The sequence below is a fragment of the Apus apus genome, chromosome 16, assembly GCF_020740795.1.
Source record: "Apus apus isolate bApuApu2 chromosome 16, bApuApu2.pri.cur, whole genome shotgun sequence".
Classification (NCBI taxonomy): Eukaryota; Metazoa; Chordata; class Aves; order Apodiformes; family Apodidae; genus Apus; species Apus apus.
In genome coordinates, this window is record NC_067297.1 from 2,246,828 (window position 1) to 2,259,336 (window position 12,509).

The 12,509-nt window shown below is 37.6% G+C and overlaps 1 protein-coding gene across 2 annotated transcripts in view; it reads left to right on the forward strand.

Annotated features, from left to right (window-relative positions):
- Window positions 1-12,509, forward strand: part of MED13L (mediator complex subunit 13L) — a 189,665-nt gene that overhangs the window by 21,049 nt on the left and 156,107 nt on the right. The window lies entirely within an intron of this gene.

A 12,509-nucleotide genomic window follows, 5' to 3' on the forward strand; every position in this document is an offset into this window, starting at 1 on the left:
CTAACTTATTTGTTATGATCCTGTGCTCTTGACTATATCCACTGTATATTCATTTCTTTTCATTGGTGTGTTGTGGCTACGAGTAGATCTAGTTTGCCTGAAAATTTGAACTTTTCAAAGGTTTTTTTATTAGACTGCATGAGGAGATGCCTCCCTTTCACCTTTGTGTCTTGAATGGAAACAATGGAAGGCCACCAATCCTTGAATAATAATAGTAATGGAAAAAAACCCTCTCAAACAAAAAATAAGGATCAGTTCCTTGGTCTTTTTCAGTCAGTTTTCACCCTGGTACCTTTTAGTCTTTCAGAAGACAAATCTGTATGCCAATTCAAACACACAGAATACTGTAGTTGTCAAGTGTGCTTTAGTTGTCCTTTACCTCCCTCCCTCTCCTGCACACTGTTTTGGTCCTGGTTCATGCTAGGTTCATTTTCTTACTCATTATCCTGTACTAACCACCGACCTTCAGAGGGTTACAGACTTCATACTTTTATGAATACCAGATTGTTTATTTGGTAGTATAGCCTGTGAAATCACGGATATGAAATCCTCTGTATCTTTAGGCATATTTCATGCAGGTAGCTGTGTGATCATGTATAATTAAAGAGATGGCTCAGAAGTGCTGCATGAAGCCATTCCACTGACATGAATTTTTTATGAGGCACCTGTTTTGAATGAAGGCATGGGTAATATTTCTACTTACCCAGCAAAGCTTTAATAATATATGCTTTTCTCTTTGTGAAATACAGTTTATTTAATATTTTAAATGCAGTGTATGGGACTTAAGTGTCTTTTTATTTGAGGGGAGTTGCAGGTGTTTCTGTTGAAAATGGATGTAGCTTGTTTATATCTAACCTCTTGGTTACATCACTATAACGCTACTCCCAGTGATCATGGTACGGTGAAGCATTTAAATGCAGGAATAGCTGAACCTGCTCAACTGTAATATGGAACAGAGTATAGCAAAGAGAGAAGACCATCACTTTGACACATTTTTTTGCCTGGTCCAAAATTTTATGAGGCGTCCAGGCTGGAGCCTTCAGCACAATACTTTTATAGTGATTTTATGAAAATTGTCTGCAAGAGCTCTGTTTTTCAAGTGTCAACAGCAGCAGTAGCACACTGATAAAGACCAGTCTGAGCACAGTGTTTCATAACAGTGCAATCAGCTGTACTGAAAAGATGTGTCTACCCTGGGACAATATGATGTGATCACAAGGAGTGATCCTTACTTCCAGTGCTCCCTCTCTTGCAATAGAGTGAAAAGGTCTGAAGAGGGATCTGAAGAGATGGAAAGTTCAGTTTGGAGATGGAGAAAGGAGCACTCTGTGTAACTCATTTAGGGGAGTGAAGTATATGGCAATTGAAAGAAGAAAAATGCTCCTGCTGTGTCAGGGCCCTGCAGGAATTTGGAAGGACTCAGCTGCTCTGCTTCCTTCCAGTACAGGTTTTGAAGTTCTTTGTAATGGATGTGAATTGTAAACTGATAGGTTTACTTGTTCTGTTAAAATCATGTTGAAGTTTTTGCAGTGACTTCTCAGATGGTATTTGAAAGTGAGGTAACTGTCAAAGTAGTATCAGTTTTACTGCTGATAGAGCTGTCCTGCTCTCTTCAGTAGTTTTTTAGATTTCAAACGTGCATTGGTATTGTCACAATGTTAAACATCTCATTCTACCAGAACGAGGCATTTATGTACATGGATTCCTTGAAGTATGACAAAGGACACTGGGTTCAGTGTTTTGTGCAGCAGCAAGGCAGAAAAAAGATTATTTTGCTTTTCATTGTATAAGCAGACTACAGTACTGAGACATTTGATAGTTGAAATTAGTTTATTGAGTTTACGTGCTCTTGAAGATCAAAGACTGCTTTGCATGTCAGCATGTAAACAGAAAATAGGTAAGTAACTGAAGGAGAGGAGCTGACTTGCTTGTCAGTTGAGCCACCATAGCATGTTGTCTGCTTTGGTATAACCTAGTCATGACATAAATAGCACAGGCTTAAAATGTTGTTTGTATGGGTTGGATTGTCACTGTCCTCAGTAACTTAAAGTTCAACGACCAGAGCTTTGGTTTTGTGTTGTACTTGCACCTTTATGAGCACAAGTCCCAGAAATCTGACACTGCCAATCCCAGAGGAAGACCAGAGGCTGTCTGAAACGTTTTCAGCTTTACCAGTCCTCTTTTTTGGGATGTGTGAACTTTAGGAAATAAATAATCCTTACCGATTGTGAAGTTGCTTACAAAGTTTTATATTTCTTTTTTCCTGCCTAGGACTTGTGTTTTAAAAGTGACATTCTCATTAAGGTATTAAAAAATTAGTGGCAACCTATATCTAAGTCTTTATCTTATACTCATTCGAGTCTAAATTAGTTACTGATTTTTCTGAATAGCAGAGTGACTCACATAATGTTGTGTGACATTTAGGACTTTCCTTAAATAAATGAGAAGCTCAGACTGAGACTTTTCTTGCAGAAACACTTTTTAAAGTTTTATATATGAACTGTGTGGGTTACACTGTCTTTATAACATTCAAGAGAGATGATTTTGTAAATAACAATCTGCCTTTAAGAAAAGAATTTGAAGTAGTCAGAGGGAAAACAACTTAGTAGTTACAAATGGGAGGTACTAGGAATTGTTGATTATGTAGTAGCTTTCCAAAACCCTGTAGATAATTAAATGCTGTCAGGGGAGATTAAGTAAAAACAATTATTTGCAGAACAGCTATAGATCAGTTAAATAGTTAGATTAGCTAGACAGCTGTGAATTGCATAGGTGTGTGTCTGGCACACTCCTACACTTCTTTCTCCTGGTGTTTATTATGATTGGAATTTAAATCTGAAGAAAGACAGTACATCCTTCTTCTGTCCCGAGTGAAAAGAGGTAATTGGTATGATGGGGTCACTGAGTGGGAGAAAAAATGGAGTGGTTTTACAAGTTTGAAAAAGTTAGGAGTGTTTTAGTTTGTGGAAGTTTTTTCTCAGGGAGAAAAGCTATTTATTACTGCTCTGTTACTGCCTGAAGAAGCTTGGCAGGTGCTACAGCTGCTGTGCCTTTTCCTATAAAACAATTTTTTGTAAATTCTACAGAAGAAATGGAAGGGAGAGGAGGTAGTATCTTACTGTTGGCAGGATTTTTGACAGGGAAGTTGTAGATTTGCAAGTTGCAGTGATCTCATTTGCATTTGGTGACCAAGTACCATCTGGAGCATCGCAGGGAATTGAAATGCGACTCGTGTATTTTTTTCTTTTCCTCCAGCCCATCTTGTACCCTGTGCATTCTGTGTGGATTATAAGCAGGTGATAACTGTTCCTTAGTTGCCTTCTTGGCTTTTGCAAAGAATCCTTATGTCTGATGTTTTAAACAACCTTTTTGTCTGTCAGTTTTGTCTGTAAACTTATGATCTGCCCACTGAGTTTATAGATGTATTTGGCTTTGCCCCTTGCATCTGGGGTACAGAATACTTGAATTCTCAGGAGGAATGCAGGGATTATGGTGCTGGTTTAGGCTGGTTTGCCTAAAATCACTGATTCTGGTAGGTGTTGGGGATTGCCATCGTATGTGTTTCTTTGTGAAGTTATGATGGCAAAAGAAAGGAATATGAGGAACTTGGGGAACCAGTGACGAACCCGAACACCCATCTGGTTGTGGTTGGCCTAAGCAGTGCCTGGCACAGCAGAGGAAACCCAGGGTGGTGACATGTGCTACTTCATCATGCAGCTTCAGAATAGAAGCTTAACAGTATAAAGTACCTTGAGAGAAAATAAATACAGTTTTAGCATTTTGCTACTCTTGGGACAGTCATCCTTCAAGTGTTGGTAAAGTTGCAGTTAACTCATAATTGTCTCTCATTTAAAATTCACTTAAAGTTTTTTCCTGTTAAGTAGATCAGATTGACAGTTCTTTCCTGCAAACCTTTTGTTGTGGGGGGAAGGGCTTACTTAGGAAAGGTGGTTATGTATGATGTCACTGTTTTTCTGTACCTTTCATTCTTTTGTTTTATGTATTTGTTTTTATGCATTGTCTGCAGTATTGCACCATTAACTGCTGGAGATACTTCCTCAAAAAAAGATACTAGTAACTTTGTAGTATATTGGATGTAGAACATCCGGATTTTGATGGAAGCTCTTACGAAGAGTAGTTTATCTTATATTAATTAGGTCAATCTTTCCTGAATGTTTATTGTTCAGGATAATCATAGCTTGGTAGGTTTAAAAATGTAGGTAAAATCTGATCTGGGACAGGAAAAACATGGAGCTTCAGTTCATGAATTCTTGGCATAGTGGGCTGAAGCAGTTGTGATCCCTGTGAGCTGATAGGTAGAGGGGAAAAAAGGTTGGCTGGAGGGAAGGTTCTTTCTGCAGAGTACCTGGAGCATATAGTTGTGACCCAGACTTAATTTCTGATATTCTTTTTCTACCTGCAAATTGCTGGTGGGTAGATTTTCATGTACAGGAAAAGCAGAGCACACCAGCTGGGGTGTAAAGGATGCTTCCTGCGAAGAACAACTTGCCAGAGCTCAGTTTAGGTGTTTTTATTACAGCTAGCTGGGGTCCTTGGTGCTCACTTATTAAATTCCAGATTTTGAAGTTTATTTTATCAGTTAAGTCTTCTAAATGAAGTAACTGTTTCACCTGTAAAAGTTAGATGGTGTTTTTCAGTGTTTATTAGGACTTAAAAGAAAAAAAAAAAAGGAATACTTGTATTTTTAAAGAAAGGAAGTTATTTTATTGTCTGTTCCACTATTGTGAAAGAGGATAAAGGAGTGAAAAATCTCTTTTGCTTTCTGTTTAAATTTAAAGTAGTCTATTTCAGGTTCTTTGAAGCTGCTGTGCTTGATTTGCTGTAGTTGTAAGGAACTGGGAACTCTTCTGGGAGGTAGGAAGTATGTTCCTAGCTGGTAGGTAGCAAGATATATTAATTATTGGATAAGAAGATGTTCCTGGCTGTCAAAACATATTTTAAGTGTGTGAAGCAATGCATAAAATGAAGAATAAGCACCCCTTGCTGTGAAATGGGTATACAAATTAAGAGTCTTGCTTTTAATGAAAGTGCTCTTAAATCTTTCATGCTCTTCTAAGGATATGAAAGTAGGAAAGAAGGGAGTGTTTGCTGCTGAAATGGCATTATGGCCAGCTTTGATACTGAAATTGCCAGGAGGTTATCTCCTTGGTCCCTGCTTCAGTAGGCTTAGTGGAGGGGTGTGCAAGCATGAATGTGTGTGAAACCAATTTGTTTTATATTCTCCAGAATCCATAAAACCCGTAACTATTGTCATGCTCAGGATTATTTAGAATGGAACCAGCTAATCTAGGGAAAGGAGTTTCTGAACAAGGAATAAAATGAATCTTGCAGGAGCTGAAATGGAAGTATTTTTGAAGGCTTTCAGTTTCAAAAGAAGCCAGGAATATCAAGCAGCTGAGTACCACTTGTTAATAATTCGAAGTTAAATCTGAAAATGGTTAATTGCTGGTTCTTGAGTTAAGAGTGAAATTAGCAAGTAGGTTCATATGACAGAGACTTTATTGGAATATTAAGTTATTGAAAAGTCTGCTTCTGGGTTGATTACTTGAAATAAGATAAGTCATTTGCACTCTTTTAATTGCCTAGCATAGATTCTTTCCAAAGATATGAAAACATAGTTAAACTTCTACTATCTTTTCGAAAGAAGAGAAGATTTAAAAGTGCATTCATACTTTTTCAGCTTGCAGAATTGTTCTGTGACCCTTAGATTTGACACTGTTAATTGGTGTCCGGTGATTGCCAGTTGAAGTTTAGCTTAGACAAAATAAACTTTTTCTTTTAAGGAGGCATATTAAATGAGGTTATTATGCCATCATTTGGGATTAAGGAATTGCTTCATGGGAAAATGCCAACTCCTTTTATACACATGCACTTGACAAGAGCCTTATTGTGTCTGGGCAAGATGTCTTCATTTTATGTTGTTTTCTTTTCAAAATAAATGGTCTTCCCACCAGCACAGCTTCTTCCCTTTTTTTTTTTTTTACTTTAAATGTAGTTGATGGTTGTAGGCAAGGAGGGTATGAGTTGTTTAAAGCAAAAATAATTCCAGTTGGATGGTCTCTTTTAGAAGTCAGATTGCCCTCAACTTTTCCTTAATTCTTCTTTTCCTCTCAGCATTAGCAGTGAATCTCAGTGCTCAGAGTGGTATCAACTGGATACATATGGCATTCCTGAATTCATGATCAATTCCAGGCAGTAATCTACCATTCTAACATGCTGCTTTTTATCCCTTTTTACTTTCTGAATTATCCAAGTCTAAAAGGTAGCACAAAAATATCAAATCATGTGTAAGATACCCTGATTCTTTCTTTTTCTTGTTTTCGTTCCACTCTCCCAAGAATTAATATTTTAAATCTTTTAATATTTGGGAATTTGGAGGTTTCACAGTTAACTGCAACAAAGAACCTTCTGAAAGAGTTTGAAGGAAAGACACTGGTGGAAGGTAAAGCCAAGAAATTATCTAGTGAACACCATAATTTTTCCTTTTAATCTTCCTGTTTTCAAAATATAAGCTTAGTTTAATTGAAGTAGTTGAAATGTTGAGTAATTAGTCTATTGGCCACACAATAGTTATTGTTTTTCTGTTGTGTTTTTGTGGAAAAATTGGGTTGGCATTCATTGTGAAACATTAATAGCTTCATTTTCATGGTTCTTGGGCAGAACTGTTTCAGTGAGCCTAGACTTTATGACAAACCATATACATTTAAGGGTGGAATAGAATTGATGCTCCAAATGTGCACAGAAATGGCTGGAAATCAGAAACAAGATGATAATAGCTCAGAATCCTTTTCAAATAAAAGCTCGAGTGAGGTATTACTAATGAATTGGAGAGAACTCTTGTATAAAATGTGCTTGAAATGAACTGGAGTGTTGAGACCAAACTGAAGTCCAACTTTTGAATGTAAATAAAATTGATGTGTTTCCACAGGCAGCTCAGTGAACCATGTAATTATGTTTTTTCCATGAAAAATTAGACATTACACTGCAGCTGCAGGAGAACAGTATGTAAAGGATTTATATGCTAGTTATATGAAAATTAAACAATCATTAAAGGATTGTCTTTTTAAAAGTGCTGCTTGAGGGGGAGAAAATGAAAAAATCCAATCAGTAGAATTTATTTTCCAGCAATGTGTTGGGCAATATCATCCACAGGAGTTGATGTTTTTTGCTCCAGGGAATCTTTTTTTTTTTTTTTTTTTTTTCCCCCCAGTGAAACGAGCTCACTTAACTGTGTGAAGTAAATCTAAGTTAGCTTGAAGTGAAATCTGCATTAATAGAGCTCATTACTGATGTTTGTGTTTTCATGTACTGAGTAATCCTAAGAACACAGAGTAAGCTCCAGTGGTAAATTTCGTCTTTAAAAATATATGAAATGCCACCTTCAAAAAAATGAATAATAACAAATTTGCATAACTTTTCATTTTGATCCTGCCATGTTTAGAATAATTAATGAACTTCTAGTGACATACACACACTGCTGCATTGCAAATAGAAAATGTGACTTTCTGAAGCTAACCCTGAAGTTAACACTGAAGTTAAGAGGGACTTATTTTCCATTACATAAAAGTTACTTTAAATAAAGTTCCTTTTAGAGGTCTAAATCTTGATACAAAATTCTTGTACCCCAGTTCTCAGACTAGGTTCATTTCAAGTGGCCTTAATTATACACATGCACTCACTTCTCCAAGGATTTCCCAGCAATGTCTATTAGGAGCACACTGGATACCAAGGAACATGAAGGAGTAGCAATTGTGAGATGTGGTATGTGGTGCAGTGTCAGTGATCAGCCTTGAAATGAGCAGCACTGTGGTACATAGGGAATGGGGCTTTTGAAACATGACGTCTGTTTCCTAGTGTCTACTTGCAAGTACAGGTCATATAAAATGGCATTTACAAAACAGCATATGCCAGAAATATGCCAACAAGGAAGTATTCTTGGTAGAATGAAGAAGAGGAGCAAGTGCAGGATGATTGAGCTGTAGTGTGTAGAATACTTGTAGAAGGAGGTTGGATTCCTACCTTTGCCCTTTGGCCATGGGAGTTGTGGGTTTCAACAGGAAAAGGGTGGAGTTTTGCTGTTAAATATTAGTTACTTATTAAAAAAAAACCCAAGCAACTGTGTGTTGCAGTCACTCCTAATGATAATTACAACTTCCAGTGAAACAGTGTTAAATTGATTTTGCAATAGTTAACATCGGTGTAGTCTGAAGGAAAAGTGCACCAGAGGACAGGCACGTTGCTGAAATGGTTTTCTATTCCTGTTACTCCAAACCACACTAATTTTTTTCCCTCACAACTGAGCAGCCCAGGCATTCTTGCTTAAAAGACCTTTGCAGGCCTTATTTCTGTTTCCACTGGTTTGATATTTGCTAGTCTTTTCCTGGATTTTTCACGAAGTCCTGGAGCACTTTTTGCTTTGGAATCATCAGTGGAACAAAGGGGTCAAATGGAAATTTGGATAAGAAATTGATGGGTCAGTAGTAAACAAAGAAGCAGGCAAAGTTAGCATCTCAAACCTCTGGAGACATTTAAGAGTGACGTTTCAATATTAAGGAGTATGTATTGATAAACTTGGTCTCAGAAAGAAGAACAGAAGGTGGCAGACATGGCAGTTTCTAAGCAGGACTCCAAGAAATACATCTATCTTTTTGTGTTTTCAAGAAACATTTATTTTCTGTTAATTGACTTGTTCCATGACATTGTAGTTGCTCTGTCTTTTGTGAAATGTAAGAGATACTGTTTTTACAGCCAAGGGAAACTTCAAATAATAGGTGATGAAAATGTCATTGCACAGTGTTTTTTTTATTTGCATGGCTTCAAGAAATTCATATGTATTCTTTAATGTTCTCTTAAGAGATGGGAAGTACAAAAATTATTATTGTGTCTCCAGGGGGAGCAGGAAGGCTTATAGTCTGAAGTGTTTATGATTCTGGAGAGCTGGTTATCCAACTGGGGAATGGAAATAAAATCTCTTGGCCCCTTCTGAGTTCAATAAAATTTATTCTATGCGATATTTTGAAATGTATGTCAACAAAATTGACTGGAATCTGTTCTCTAAGGCAAACAAGGGGAAGTGTGTGGGTTTTTTGTCTCCCCTGTATTCAAAGGATGCTATCATGGTAATCAGAGGTGATTATAAAGGAAGTATGGCTTCTGTATTTGATTGATGTTCTCTACTGTGCTATGATGTTGGACTGTGTTGGGTTGGGATAGAAGGATGAAAAGCTTAACTGAAAATCCTGCTCTATCCAATGATACTTCTGAATGTGCCTGGAAATCCTGCTGCCTTAAAAGGCTGCTTATCAAGAGGAATGTGTCTTTCTGGCAAAAGTTGTACAGGTGTATTTTGATATGCAATTGGCTTATTGAAAGTTACAATTTTATTTTTATTTAGTGCTAGCATTTTATTTTGAACGACTTATAAATAACTGATGGATTCTGTTGGTGTCCTTAGCAGCCCTCAGTTGGTAGGCTAATTCTGGTTTTCTTTTTTAAAAGTAAAATACAATTTTTCCTTGCTGCTACACACCAAGAGCAATAATGGAAACACAAGGGGTTTGCATTGCTGCAGTAGAAATAGATGCAGCTAATTCAACACTTGGAAAGCAAAGGTGGTTCTTCTTTCCTTGTTGATTTCAGCAGTAAGTGGAAAGAATATATATGCTGCAACTTTTTAACTGTTAATGTGGACAGTTCTCTCTCTTTCATTGTAAGCCACTTCAGAATAAATTAAAAAAAAGGAAGACTGATAAGCTTTTGCCTCCTGGGACAAGGAAGTGTAGTTCAGTTTTAGGCTTTTGTGCCATTTTGCCTCTGTGCTGTGTAGTACACTGCATGTCACCCTAAGCTTCACATGAGGAACCATGTCTCTTTATGTAGGTTGCAGTTTATTGAAGTATTATGGTGTTTATATAGAAACTGCATATTTTGGGGATGAACTGCTGTAATTCAGCAAAGTGAGAAAGGATTGAGATAAGTCAAAAGCTGGGCTATTCAATAGGACACACTAAAAATATGGAGTGGTATCCTGAAGTAATGTCAGCATTGTTCCTTCTTTTCTGCTGGCTGGTTGGTACTTCCAGTCAAGATAAACTCCTCTGTTAGACTGCACAAACTCAGAGCTAGAGTTTACACCCAGAAGAGTTTTACAGTCCAAATGGAGGAGTTCCCTTTCCCGTTCTTTGGGAAATGATTTGTTCAGGTGCTAATAAGCAGATGAGGTGAAGTGGAAAGCAATGAACAGCAACATGTTTCATGCATGTCTCTGGAGATGCTCTGTACCTGGAGAAGCTATCCATTGACACATGTAAGTTCTAGCCAGGCTTTGTCCAGTGATGTCCAGTGACAGGACAAGGGGCAGTGGGTGCAAACTGGAGCATAGGAGGTTCCACGTGAATATCAGGAAGAACTTCTTTCCTGTGAGAGTGCCAGAGCCCTGGGACAGGCTGCCCAGAGAGGCTGTGGAGTCTCCTTCTCTGGAGACATTCCAAACCCACCTGGACACGTTCCTGTGTGATGTGCTCTGGGTGACCCTGCTCTGGCAGGGGGGTTGGGCTGGATGATCTTTCCAGGTCCCTTCCAACCCCTAGGATTCTGTGATTCTGTGAAAAATATCTTAACTTTTAACAGGTAGAGTATAGAACTGGAGCACTTGCTGTCTCTGTAGCCTCCTGCTTATGTTCCCCCACCCTCCTCAATATCAGAAGCAGCAACTGACTTTTTAGTATTTTCATCTGAATTGCTTACTTTAATTGACATGTAATCACTCCACTGAAAAAATAGTGATCTTGGATTACTCAGACATTGGAAAATCTATGGTAGCTATTCATTATTAAAGATTCCATTTTATGTAGCTGAATGGTATACACAAGAAACATGCTGCTGATTTAGCTGAAATAACAGAGGGCTGTGGAAGGAGCTGCACACTGATAAGGCTGCATGATTCATTATTATGTTAGTTCAGAATCTTTCATTGCTCAAACTGCTGAGCTCTGTAGTTTTGTACTGTCATTTGTCTTTGTTTTAATGGGATTAAGTAATTATGTCTGCATTTTCTTTCAACTAACCAGCCTGATAAAAGCATGCAAAACTGAATAGCCTATAAATTGTCAGCTCTTCTGTTCTAGAAAAAGTGCTTTGATTGCACTGCAGTGTTTAAATCTTGGTGCATATATTTAGATGACCTACTGAGGTGAGTAAGACTATAGAAGTAGTTTATGTAACTAATGGGCTGAGAGTCTCCCCTTGGGAGCTTGGCTGGGGAAAGCAGATCTCAGCCTACAGGACAGAAATTTTTCAGAGAACAATCCACAGCATCTTAAATAACTGATATATAACCTCAGGCAGTGTCATAAGTGACACTTCAGCTCTTCTCCCAAACAGTGGAATACTCTTCATTTGCTCTGATTGTGTTTGGTATTGGCATTTATATTGTGGCTCTACCAGTAGTAGTTTTAAATTTTGCTACTACTTTGCAGAATCTGTCCTGCAAGGGCCAAGACTTCAGCTTTTATTTAATTTGATACCTATCTGATCTATCAAGTATTAAATGTATCATGTCATAGGAATGACAAGGGGAGTTTAATGAAATTGTCAGGTGTTTGATATGTGATATCATCAACCACTTAATCCTTGTTATAACTTTATACTTTACACTGGCATGTTTACACATTCAATTTTATCTTTATTATTAATTCAAATTAAGTCTGGCTTGAGAGTTTGTGTAATTGGTTTAATGAAGTGGTTGTGTTTGCTTGCTGCTTCTTGTTTGTTTAAAGTCTTGGTCTGGGGCAGCAAGGTTTTAATGTATTCAAAATGATAACTAGGGGTAACTATGCAATAGTGCTCTTAATTAATTTTTAAGTGATCTGAATAGAAGATTATTTTTGTGATATTAAGATATCTCATAATTTCATGCTAGAACAAACCTCTGTTAATTGCTGTTAGAACTAGTCCCTGTATCAGACCTATGGATTTTCATTCCTGTTCTGGCTTGGAGTTCTCTTGTCAGCAGATCCATTTTTTTCCTGGAGTTTGCAGCTTACGCTCGACGATGCAGAGTCTGAATTTTTTGGAACTGTGACTACTTAATCCCAGGCAGCCATTTAAAAGAACCTGTTGCAATGAAATAGTGAATGGCTGTATCCTAAAAACTATTTTTATTGTTATCTGTACAGTTTGTCAAGAGGCTTTCTGTGGTTGTCTCAGCATTGCACGTGTTAAGCAATCTCAGTGTAAGAACCTGTAGGGACAAGCTAAAAATGGACACATTCCCCAGCATCTGTTGGTTTTGATCTGTGGAGGAAAATAAACCAGTTTGCTTGTTTGCCTGTAGAACAAATGGAATTAGTTTGTATCCTGGTTTCCTAATGGAGTGGATAAGCTCTACCTGAGTGTTGAATCTGTCATATCTTTACACTAGGTCTCACCTGGCTGTTTGCAGGCGTTTGTAAGCTCTTCCACAGATTGCTGTAAGGCTAGAAAATACC